Genomic DNA, 11,734 nt, shown 5'->3' with positions numbered 1-11,734 from the left:
AATCATCTTTTATCATTTAACAAATTAAAAAAAATTATAAAACACATAACCCATTTCAATATTTTACTCATTTTGATTACTCCCTTTTAACTTGATAGTAACCTAGACAAACTTTATATACATCAGGAGAAGATAAAATCGATGATATTTCTCATATTTTAATTACTGTATCTTAGTTTTATAGAATAATCAAGGAATATTTAATCCAAGAGAAATTAAATATCCTCCTATTTTTTAATTACCATGTTGCTTAAAGTGTGAGTTTAGAATACAATTTAATCCAAAAGAAATTAAATATCCTACTTTTTCTTCTTACTATCTTTCTATATATTTTAAATGTTAACAAGTGTCCTTCAATTTAATTTAAATTTGATTGGAATGTTAAATTAGTATATTTTTCATCCTTAAAGAGATAGGAAGAAAAATCTTCATGCCTAATAAAAGCCTCTATACACTGCCACGTGGCATCTTTTTACACCTGCTCTATGCCACGTGTCAATCTCAGAAATACTATTTCACTGATTTTCCTGCTCAACAATTCTTCAATCTTCAATTGTCAATAACTCTTCCCCTAAGATTAAGGAAATTTGTTTTTATATCCAATACACTGCATTCAAATTAGGTATTCTATATGTAAACAAAAATTTCAAACTTTAATAGATATATGCAATCCCTAAAATCAGCTAATCATAATCCTCCAACTTACAAATATTGATTCCAGTTTATTATCTTCTTCACTTCTTCATTGGCGTCTTGAAACTTATCATTCAAGAATTCTTCGTCGTCTCTACAAACTACTGAAGGTACATCTCCATCTGTTTATTAGTCTACAACAAAAAAAAAAATTAGTGATTTGTGTTTTTGTGATCTATAAAAACTTATTTACTTTATTTCTTTTTCTTTTCCTTCTGTTACGATTCTTCTTCTCAATATATTACTTATTTTGAGGAATTGACTTTCATATATCGTTCTACTTTCGTTAAATATGTTATATGTTTTGTTAGAAGGAGATACCATACTTATGAAGAAAAGGGCATATCTGTCCTATTTTTCTTAAACAAATAATGTAAGATGTTTTTGCATACCATCAAATATCCTGTTGTATTTGTAATTTCTGTAAAAGTTGACAAATGATCACTTATGTCATGTTGTTCATGCCACATAGACCTTTCTGAAAATGTTTATCGCCAACAGGACCATTTGTGTAAAAAAACTGTTGCCATAGTGACGATTTCTGTCAATGAGTGTTATAACAGAAAGCTTAAGTTTTTCATTTGTTACATCTCTATACTTTTTTTTTATCATTTATAAATGAAAAAAGTTCGAAAGAAAAAAAGCAAAAAAAAAAAAAACACCAGGTTATTACTTCTTATTTGGTTTTTTATGTTGATTACTTTTATCTTTGCTTTATAAACATACGTGGTACTCTTATTTAGTTTCTTATGTTCATAACAAAGGTACTTTGATAACGAACATAATATTGTATATTTTCATATCTAGGGTGAGTTTTGTATAAGTAACCATTTTTGTATTTATTTTGATTTTTGTGGATTTACTTTCAAATCATGGACTATTTATGTAATTTCTATTACTTAAGCAAAAAACATTGACAATTTGTTAAAAAAAGTAACAATATGTGTGTGTTTGTAATATGTATTAAAGTACATTACTATTTACTTTTAAAATGGATAATTTCTGTTAATTTTAAAAATAGGGACCATTTTTGTAAAATATATTTTCACCTATTTACCAATTAATGCAATTGACACAACTTATGAAATGTTTCATATATTGGTCTTAAATGAAATGTGTTGTTTTACAAATATAGCCATGTCTTTTCAAAGTACATTATTGTAATTTCTGTTACTTAAGAAAAAGCTTTGCAACTTTACGAAAGAAAAATACATTTACAACTTATAGCAATGTACTTTGAAAGTAGATTGCTATAAATTGTAAAAAAATATGGATATTTCTAACGTTGGACAATTTTACCCTCTATGCCATTGTATACCATATGTGGACAACTTTAAGCTTCGGTTCAGAAAAAGACCATGTAATATATATCAAATGGTAACACATTTTGAAAGTACCCGCTAGAACACGTTTATTTAGCACTTAGATAATTTTACCCTTTATGTCATTGTTAACCATAATACGTACTCACCATTAAGTGGCATTTGATGAATTTTAATTTTGAAAAACATGGACCATTTTCGTTAAATAAATTTTCTGTGAATTTTTATACTTTATACCCTAAAAGTAGAAGTAATTTCTGTTACTTTTGAAAAACAACAACCATTTCTGAATTTTGTTTTCATTTATTTAAAAGAAAGTTTTATAACATATATCAAAGTACTTTCAAAGTACATTGCTATAAATTCTAAAAAAGTTGTTTTCTTTTTAAGTAAATTTTTTCCCCTTTCATTCAATTTTATTTCTTACATCAATGTATTTGAAACCAAACTTACCACGTTCTGCATCCTTTATGTTTTCACCATTTCAAATAGCAACTTCACACTTAATAGCTGAACAAAATATCATCATTTAATCCAAACCGAATACGTTTATCTAAAAGAAAACAACAAGACCCTTAACAAAGGGGTTATGCGTAAATACCTCATTTGACTACAACAAAATTTTAAGGCATTATATTAAATATTTGGATTTTTAAAGACACCAACAAAACAAATTATATACTTAACTTTTACAATCTTTTTTTTTTCTTTTCATTTTTATCATAACACTTGTGTTTATTAGAACAAGATTCCAAAATAAAACAAACACCCATTTATCGAATGTATAACCGGGTTTTTACCCAAAATCATATACTAAATCCCTTAAATACATAACTGAAACCTCTTCTTTTCGAAATTAATCACAATATCCTAATTATAACTTAATTGATGTGAACCAATTTCTATCATACACTACAAAAAAAATTAGTAATTTCACCAAAAAATGAAATACAGGAGCGAGAATTTGATTTTTTTGAGAGATACAATAGACAATTTAGGATTCAATTTCGCCCCAAAATCAACGAATAATACTTACATTCTACATGTCTAAACGTTTGTACTCTATAAGTTGTTCATCTTCTTAAAAAAAAACCTAATTCTTTACCGGTTCTTAATCGCCGTCGCCACTTCATCGGTTCAATATCCAATAGGACCGCCAATAAATAGCAAAATCAGATTACGTTTTTGAATAACACGTTTTCAATATCACTCCTACATCTAACATACAATTTACTCCCTGTAGGTTTAGTCCTATTTTTATCTTAGTCCTTCTATTTTGTTGAATATTCAAGTTATGCCAATGTAGTTGCTTTTTAAACAAAGTCATCTTAACTATTTTTTTTCCTTTACGTTAATTTACACTAAATTATTATAATTATAAAAATAATAACGGTGGTTTCCACGGGTTATAACCTAGTAAGTTATAAATGTAGAAGGATATTTAATTTCTCTTAATCCAAAATACAATGTAACAACCTTTACCGATTCATGGCAAAAGTAGCCCTATACACCCAATGCCAATCCAAATCTTTAATAATTCGATGAGTAAAATTCAGTTTTTGTCTTTCCGGTTTACAAAAATCTACAGTTATAGTCTAAGATTTCAAAAATGATGTGACTCATTGTCATGGTTTGAAAATATGGTACGACAAGTCTTGAGACTAACTCGGTCAATTATCAAAATTACTGTTCTACTATCATTTTGTAGTTTTTATTTGTTTTGACATTGTTGTTAACTATAAAGACCCTTATAAAACATTCTAAGAAAACCTAAAAGTGTATAGTCCCCATCGAGACTATTCCCTTATTGCATCTCCATTGCCGACATACATACATACGTCGGGTTAGTGTTTGTTTTAGTCTTTTTTTTTCCCTCCTGCAGCTCCTACCACTAGCAACTCCAACATTTGTGTATAGTCCCCTCTCTCTTAGCGTGCAACTCCGGATACCTTTGATGCTTTCCTTCATTTGTGATTTATCTGGGGTAGTTTTTCTGATGATTTTTTTTCTAGTTTATCGGAAGAGGTGATATGGGAAGTTGAGTTTTGTAGTATTTCTTCGTTTGTTTATCCAATGAATTTTATCGGATGAATTGAAAGTATTTTTAAGGATGAGATGACCACGGGCAAAAACACAAACTATAAAGACTATGTGCGTAGAAGTTTCAATAGTTGTCTATAATAACACTGTTTTGGATCACCAAAGGACCGATCGTGTCATTTTTGCCTAATTTATATGATGTCACTTGATAAAAGTCTTTGAAAAATGAAATTTCATAAAAGATCTATGGTTTAAAGCTTACACTCCCATAATATTTATAATGTTTATCAGTTGACCTTTAAATAGACCGTCTTGAGGGTGTAGTTTACTAATTTATATGATAAACAAAATTATAAAACAAAATTTTCTAGGTACCTTCATTTATATAGTTTTTAGACAAAACTTCAAAAATGGTCCCTGTGGTTTTCGAAAATATCAAGTTTAGTCCCTAAGTTCAAAAAACCTCACAGATGGTCCTTGTGGTTTCAAAACTTTTAACAAATGGTCCTTTTCGCTAACACCGTTAACATTTAACCGTTAAGTGAAGGGCATTTCAGTCATTTTACCACCACAGGGACCATTTATGAAGTTTGCCTTAATTTTTTTTTAAAAAAAAAAAAGAAAAAAAAATTATTTAATATTAAAGGGCCCCACCTCTCTCTCTCTCTCTCTCTCTCTCTCTCTCTCTCTCTCGTAAGATCAGAAAACCCACCTACCCTATCATCTTCTTCCCATTCTTCACCTGCAACTGATGTAGGTATGGCCGGCTTAGCGAAAAACTGCAAGGGTTTGAAGAAATTCTCTTGTGGATCTTGCATGTTCGGTGCTAAAGGCATAAACGCCCTCCTCGATAGCTGTTCTTATCTCGAGGAGTTGTCTGTTAAACGATTAAGAGGCATCAACGACGGAGGAGCAGCGGAGCCGATTGGGCAAGGGGCGGCGGCTTCCTCGCTCAAAAGTATATGTCTTAAGGAGCTATACAATGGCCATTTCTTCGGACCTTTAATTAGCGGTGCAAAAAAACTGAAGACGTTGAAATTGCTCTGATGCTTAGGCGATTGGGATAGGTTATTGGAGACATAGCGACTGCAGATAGTTGTTTGGTTGAAGTTCATCTGGAGAGACTACAGGTGACCGATGTTAGGCTTTCATCCTTCTCTAATTGCTCCAAATTGGAAATTCTACACATCGTCAAGACACCAGAATGCACAAATACAGGGGTTGTCGCCAGGGGCGGAACACATGCACTATAAGTAGGGGGGCCGAAATTAAAACTTCAAAACAAAACCATATAGACAAAAAAAATATTCAAAATGATGACATATAAAAATTTATGACAAGAAAACTAGTAACAAAATATTTTTACGTCTCACTTCAAAATTGAAGTCATTGATTTTTTCTATTTTTAAAGTCTTGCAACAAGAATGCTAGACATTTAATGTATTTTTATCCAAAACAATCTCTAGTAGGTGTTCATAGCTAAAATTAGCACATTCATTTTAAACAACTCGTTAATAGACCATTGTTTTTTCATGTTGGATATGTATTATAGTAGCAATTAATAAATAACAATATATAGTACTAAAATAAAATAACAGAGGAAAAATCTATTATATCAAGCAACAATATTTTTATAATATTTTTATAAAATATGAGTATAATCATTTTAGACTTTTAGTGTTTTACATATGGATTTGTATGTTATCATTTTATTAATTCCACTATATGCTAATATATAAAATAAATAGTTTTACATAAGGATTTTGCATACTATACTTCTACAAAAATAATAAATTAAAAATAGATGTTATCATTATTAATAAAGTAAATTTGTCAGCCTACACTATACCCCTATATACCAATCTTACACTCCACAAGTTTACAGAATAAATAAATAAATAAAAGTAAAGACCCAAAGAGAGTTAAAAGAGAGAGACAAACATGACGAGAAAAAAAAAACCTGTTCACCATTGTGGAGAGGAGATCGAGAGGTCAAGAGGGTATCGGAGAGGGAGAGCATTCACTATTTTGTCGGCACCGAGCAGAGCACACAACAGAAAAAAGAAAGAGGCGGAGAAGCTATAGTCCGACAACAGAGAAGCAGTGGTCCGGCGAGTAGCGACAGAAACCGGTGTGGGAGATGCAGTTGGGCGGAGACGGTGGTGTTATTCCGGTGAGATTATAACGGTTTCTGGCGTCGAAATATTTTGTACTTTATTGTTTTCTTAAACTCAAATCTTTGAGTTCAGAATTTTGTATCTCATATTAGAGTTTTTCTTTTTCTTTTATAGAGTTGAAGAGATAGTTTATTAGCTTAATTAGTTTCCTAATATCATCCGGTTTCTTCTCCCTTGATTTTATCAATGATTTTTTTGATTTGATCAGTGATTTTCGGGTGATTTTTTGGGTTAATAACCAAATTTTGTAACTTACATTACATATAAAGCAGAAAACAGACCTCAAAACAGAGGGGGCCCAATTAGCAAATAGCAAAATATAATGATTGTTGGATTCATTTATAAAAAAAATTATCTATATATATCAGGTATTAGGAGGTTGAAAACCGGGGAGGCCATGGCCCCCCTCGGCCCTTCTTACCGTCCGCCACTGGTTGTCGCCATTGCTGAGCACTATAAGTACTTAAGAAAGCTTCACATCGATGGATGGAGAACAAACACGATAGGAAACGAGGGTTTGACAGGGATTGCTAAACACAGTGCAAACCTTCAAGAACTTGTTCTAATTGGGGTCAACCCTAACTCAGCAAGCCTAGAAGCAATCGCTACAAACTGTCAAAAGCTAGAAAGATTAGCTCTATGTGGAAGCGAAACAATAGCTGATGGGGAGATTTTAGGCATAGCATCAAAATGTGTTGCTTTGAAGAAGCTCTGTATAAAAGGGTGTCCAGTATCAGATGAAGGAATCGAAGCTTTTGCTTGGGGTTGTCCTAATTTGGTGAAGATCAAGGTAAAGAAGTGCAAGAATGTGACTAGTGAAGTTGGAGATTGGCTACGAGCTAGAAGAGGATCATTGGTGGTGAATTTGGATGTGTGTGAAGTTGAAACTGAAGCTGTAGATGCAATGTTTACGAGAGAGAGAGAGAGAGAGAGAGAGAGAGAGAGAGAGAGAGGGCCCTTTAATATTAAATAATTTTTTTTCTTTTTTTTTTTTTAAAAATTAAGGCAAACTTCGTAAATGGTCCCTGTGGTGGTAAAATGACTGAAATGCCCTTCATTTAACGGTTAAATGTTAACGGTGTTAGCGAAAAAGATCATTTGTTAAAAGTTTTGAAACCACAGGGACCATCTGTGAGGTTTTTTGAACTTAGGGACTAAACTTGATATTTTCGAAAACCACAAGGACCATTTTTGAAGTTTTGTCTGGTTTTTAATATTCAAAAGCAATTGATTATTAACAAATAGGATATGAATGAAAGTAGAATGTTAAAAATAAAATATAATAACTTAATAATTATATTTACATATAGTTATTCAAAAAGAACTATTGTTTATGAAAATAGGATGAGAATAAAAAACAGAAGTTTAAGTAGTTAAATACGTTAGTAATAATAGATAGAAAAAAATCCTCTATTATAATAAAAGAGTACCCAATTGCCACGTGTTTTCTCCTCAAGCCCCTCCCAGCTAATTTTCCCGCCTAAAATGTCTCGGTTTTTTTTCCCTAAATGACCTTCTACCGTATTAGAAGTATATTTCTCATCCCTAAATCTCGCTTCCTTCCACAAATCTTTGAAATTATCGAGAATCTTTTAAATCTTGGTCTACCGATCAACCCTATAAATCAGAAACATATGAGCAATATTATTCTTTTTTTAGCTTAGCTAACTGCAAGAAATCAGGAAATCTTATCTAAATTTTAATTGGATCTACAAATGGTTTGTATCTAAACTGAGTCTCCTATGTTACGCTTCCAATTTTCATCACTTCTCTTTCCAATCATCAGTAACTCACCAAATCCACTTGAATTTTTTGGTCGCCATTTCTTAGTTGAGGTTACGACTCGACCTCATCCTCAAACCTAAAGACCCCTCTTTGTATTTCTTATCATGCCTTCTCGTATTGAATGGCATACAAGTTTGTTTTTTTCAAATAAATATTTCAGATTCTTAGTGATGAAGTTTCTTTTGGTTTCATATTTAAAGATCAGATATATGAAGGGTATAGAGATTAATGGGAGTGGTCGGATTGAAACAGTACGCTTTCATCTACTTATCCATATGTTTTTTGGTCTCTTGAATCAGTAATTCTTTTTGCACACTACAAGTTTGATAAAATGACTCAACCAAATTTTATAATCAGCAAATCATGTAAATGAGGCAGTGAGATTGATTTGTGTAGACTTTTCTATTTAAGTAGGTTTTAATGTTTGTAACTTTAAATTTACAAGGCTTTGAAATGTTGTTACTTCATTTATCATATAATAATTTCTCGTTTATTCTCTTTTTATCCTAGATAATGGGTACGAGAGTTAAGTGCTTTAACGGTCAATTTGGCCAGGTAGACCTCTTTTTTGTAACAAAATATATATTGTTTTTTTTTTCAATGTTTTTATCAATCTTTGAGTGAAATTATTTATGTATTCAAAGATGCTTATGTAATGAAGGTTGCTTAATCAGTTTTAAGCTTGGAATTTTATGCGACTTTTCTGTTCCAAAGTCAAATAATTTAAGTCTGAAGCATGATTGTAGTTGTGTTATTTGGTTTCCTTGATTTTTTTATTATACATAGCATCCCAGTTTTCTACGGTTATGCATTCTTAAAAGTAAAAAGAAGGATGTCAAAAGAATTTTATCAATTATTTTTTAAAATAGGAAGAGATAGGTTGCTTATGATATTGGTTTTAATGTCTTTACAGATTTAGCTCATTGAGTTATTTGTAAGATGAAAGATATGTAAATAAAGTTACAGTGAATCAAGAAAAGATGCAACATGCCATTGCATGATCTGGTATGGTAAAGAAAAGTTGAGTAATTTCTATATAAAACTATGAAGAACGATGATTAATTTGTTTGGCCATTTGATAAAAACAGACTGTTTTTTTATTTTTTTATTTTATTTTTATGAAATGCTTTTTTAATAGACAATTTTTTGTCATTTGAAATCATCAACTTTAATAGACATTTTTTTAGTAAATCGGTATGTATAATATTTTCTTTATGGTTTTCAGTTTCAGCTTTTAGAAGATGTTGTGCACATTTTATCCAAGATGTAGAGAAATATAGAACTACACATGAAAATATTAAAATTAAACTTTACCGAAGGATGGTGTCTTTCTAAAGTTGCTAGCTATAGAAAATTTGATGAGCTATATGCAAGAAGTAACATTGTACTTTGTATTCTTTTCTTATTATAACATTATACTCTTAATTTTCTTTATTATTATATATAGTTTTAATTTTACATTATTGTAACAATAAATAACAATTTACTTAAAATTTTTGTGTATTATAGCATTGTACTTCATTTCTTTGTATTAGAAAAAGAATATTGTTGTAACAAAAATAAATGAAATCAGGATGTTGTAATTAAAAAATAATTACATATGTATCAATGTGGGCATGCATGCATTATATGACATATATAATGGACATACAGTTCCTTTTATGGCCATCATACAATAGGCCATTTAACAAATTAGAAACCATCAATCTTTTTTATAAAACGGAGGACATAATGCTAATTTTGCTTGTGGATTACCAACCTTTGTTTCTTATAGAGCAAAGGTGTTGCAATGATAAGTGGATGGGTGGGGTATTTGGGAAATAAAAGTTTTTATTTTTTCTTTTATAATTTTATAATTTAATAATATCAGCCCTTGTGTAAAGATTTATTTTTAAGTTTTCATATATGTTACTTTCAAAAACTTAAATTTTAATTTGTAATATAATAATTCCATTCGATGATTGACGGTGAGTTTTTTTAATCTATTCAATTTTATATTTAATTATTCAATATCATCATTTTTTTCATTAATTTACATATAAAGAATGTCTTTCATATCTTCAAAATATTTTACATATTAATTTGAGTCAACTATTATAGAGTTATAGACAAATCATATAAATATGTAAATTAATAATTGTTTTAAAATAATTGATTAATGATTATGATTTTGACTATCAATATTGGTTTTTTTTTTTTTTTTTTGAAACGGCAAACTATTCTACTCCTAATCTAATCCTAAACACCACATATGTCTCATAGCGAGACTTGAACCCATGACCTCTCATTTGAGAGAGTCACTCCTTACCGCTAGGCCAAAGGCCCCTTGGTATATTGTTTTAATCTGTTACCCGTTGTTTCCACGGGTTATAACCTAGTTATGCTTATAAATTAGAAGTCTCCATAATTTGTCTATTGCAAAGACGATTGTCAGGCTATCCAAATCTTTATTGTTTGGTCCCATTCTTATATTTCCTATTAATCATTAATCATGTATATGTCATTTATAACAACTCTAGATAAAACTATTAAAAATGGAATTTCTGTACTCTTCGGAACGAATATGTACTGGTACTATAAATAATGGAATAATCCTGTTCCAAGTTTCATCCCCTAAATTTACTAAATTTTTCCTGTCTCAAGATGAGCGATGGTGGTTGTGGTGCTTTCGCTTTCAATCTCATGCTCACCGTCGTGGTAATCGTCCTTTTATGTCTGTACTCATTTCCAAACCCCCCGAAGCTATCTATAGAGGAACTCTCGGTTCCAGCCTTCACCAACTCGTCAGACCAGACCGCAGGAAACATCTATTTCGACCTTAAACTAAGAAATATGAATAAGGCAATCGGTCTTTACTACGAAGACCCATTAAGCATCGCCTTCTTTTATTACCCATACGATGATCCCTACCAGAAATATGCGTGGGCAGGCACTATGGCAGCTTTTTACCAAGGTGGTGGTAAGACTTCGCATATCAAATCCATCAAGGAGAACGACCTCCAATTTCCATCTACCGTGGTAGTTGAACCCGAAGAGAAACCCCTAGATCTGGTAGACACTGGTCATGCGAGAGCCCTGCTCAAGGATCACCTCCAGCTGCCATCTACGTTGGCAGAGACTCGTAAGGGCATGGTGGGTCGGATACAGGCAGTGAATATTAGGATCGCTGTGGTTATTAATTATAGATTCAACTACTGGGTCGGATCATCTGAGCATCAACTCGAGCTGGGTGGTAACACGGTCGTTGACCTTAATACCGGTGAGATGGTTTCGCTTGGAAGCCTTGAGTTGGTAGAATCCGCAGCCCCCGCAGGAGGACCAGTCATGCTAGTGGTACTTTTTACTTCGTTTCTTCTTATTAAAATGTAGTTAATTTGTCTTTTGTACTGGATCTTGAAGGGTTGTTTAGGTTGTATGGTAACTTATTTAAAATAATTGTGATTTCTTGTAGTTTCAATTTTCGTCGGGTAACATTAATTTTATCCAGCACAAGTGTTCTTAAGTTCTCGGTTCTAAATTTTACTTAACACCATGCACTACAAAACCGGTAACGGACCCAGTTAAATCAATTATATAACCGGTTTTTATGTCAACAGGTCATATGTGAAATTGTTCTAAGATCCCGGTTTTGAACCGGGTTGTACAAGGTTCATACTTCAATTTGGATGTAATTATTTATGCTTCTTAATTACTTGAACATCCTAACACATACAGTGA

The 11,734-nt window shown here is 31.4% G+C and overlaps 1 long non-coding RNA gene and 1 pseudogene across 1 annotated transcript; one reads left to right on the top strand and one right to left on the bottom strand.

Moving 5' to 3' along the window:
* Window positions 1-358: 358 nt before the first annotated feature.
* On the bottom strand, window positions 359-3,192 carry LOC145059106 (uncharacterized). The gene is made up of 3 exons (XR_013686631.1): window positions 3,121-3,192; window positions 707-827; window positions 359-571 (listed from the first exon to the last, which is right to left on the bottom strand). It is a non-coding gene; the product is annotated as an uncharacterized LOC145059106 (long non-coding RNA).
* Window positions 3,193-4,638: 1,446 nt separating this feature from the next.
* On the top strand, window positions 4,639-11,474 carry LOC145060111 (F-box protein SKIP2-like; annotated as a pseudogene).
* The last annotated feature ends 260 nt before the right edge of the window (window positions 11,475-11,734 follow it).

This window comes from Lactuca serriola, chromosome 6 (genome assembly GCF_051521515.1).
Source record: "Lactuca serriola cultivar US96UC23 chromosome 6, Lser_US96UC23_V15, whole genome shotgun sequence".
Taxonomy (NCBI): Eukaryota; Viridiplantae; Streptophyta; class Magnoliopsida; order Asterales; family Asteraceae; genus Lactuca; species Lactuca serriola.
The sequence above is the reverse complement of the archived record's forward strand: the minus strand, read 5'-3'. Positions and strand labels throughout refer to the sequence as shown.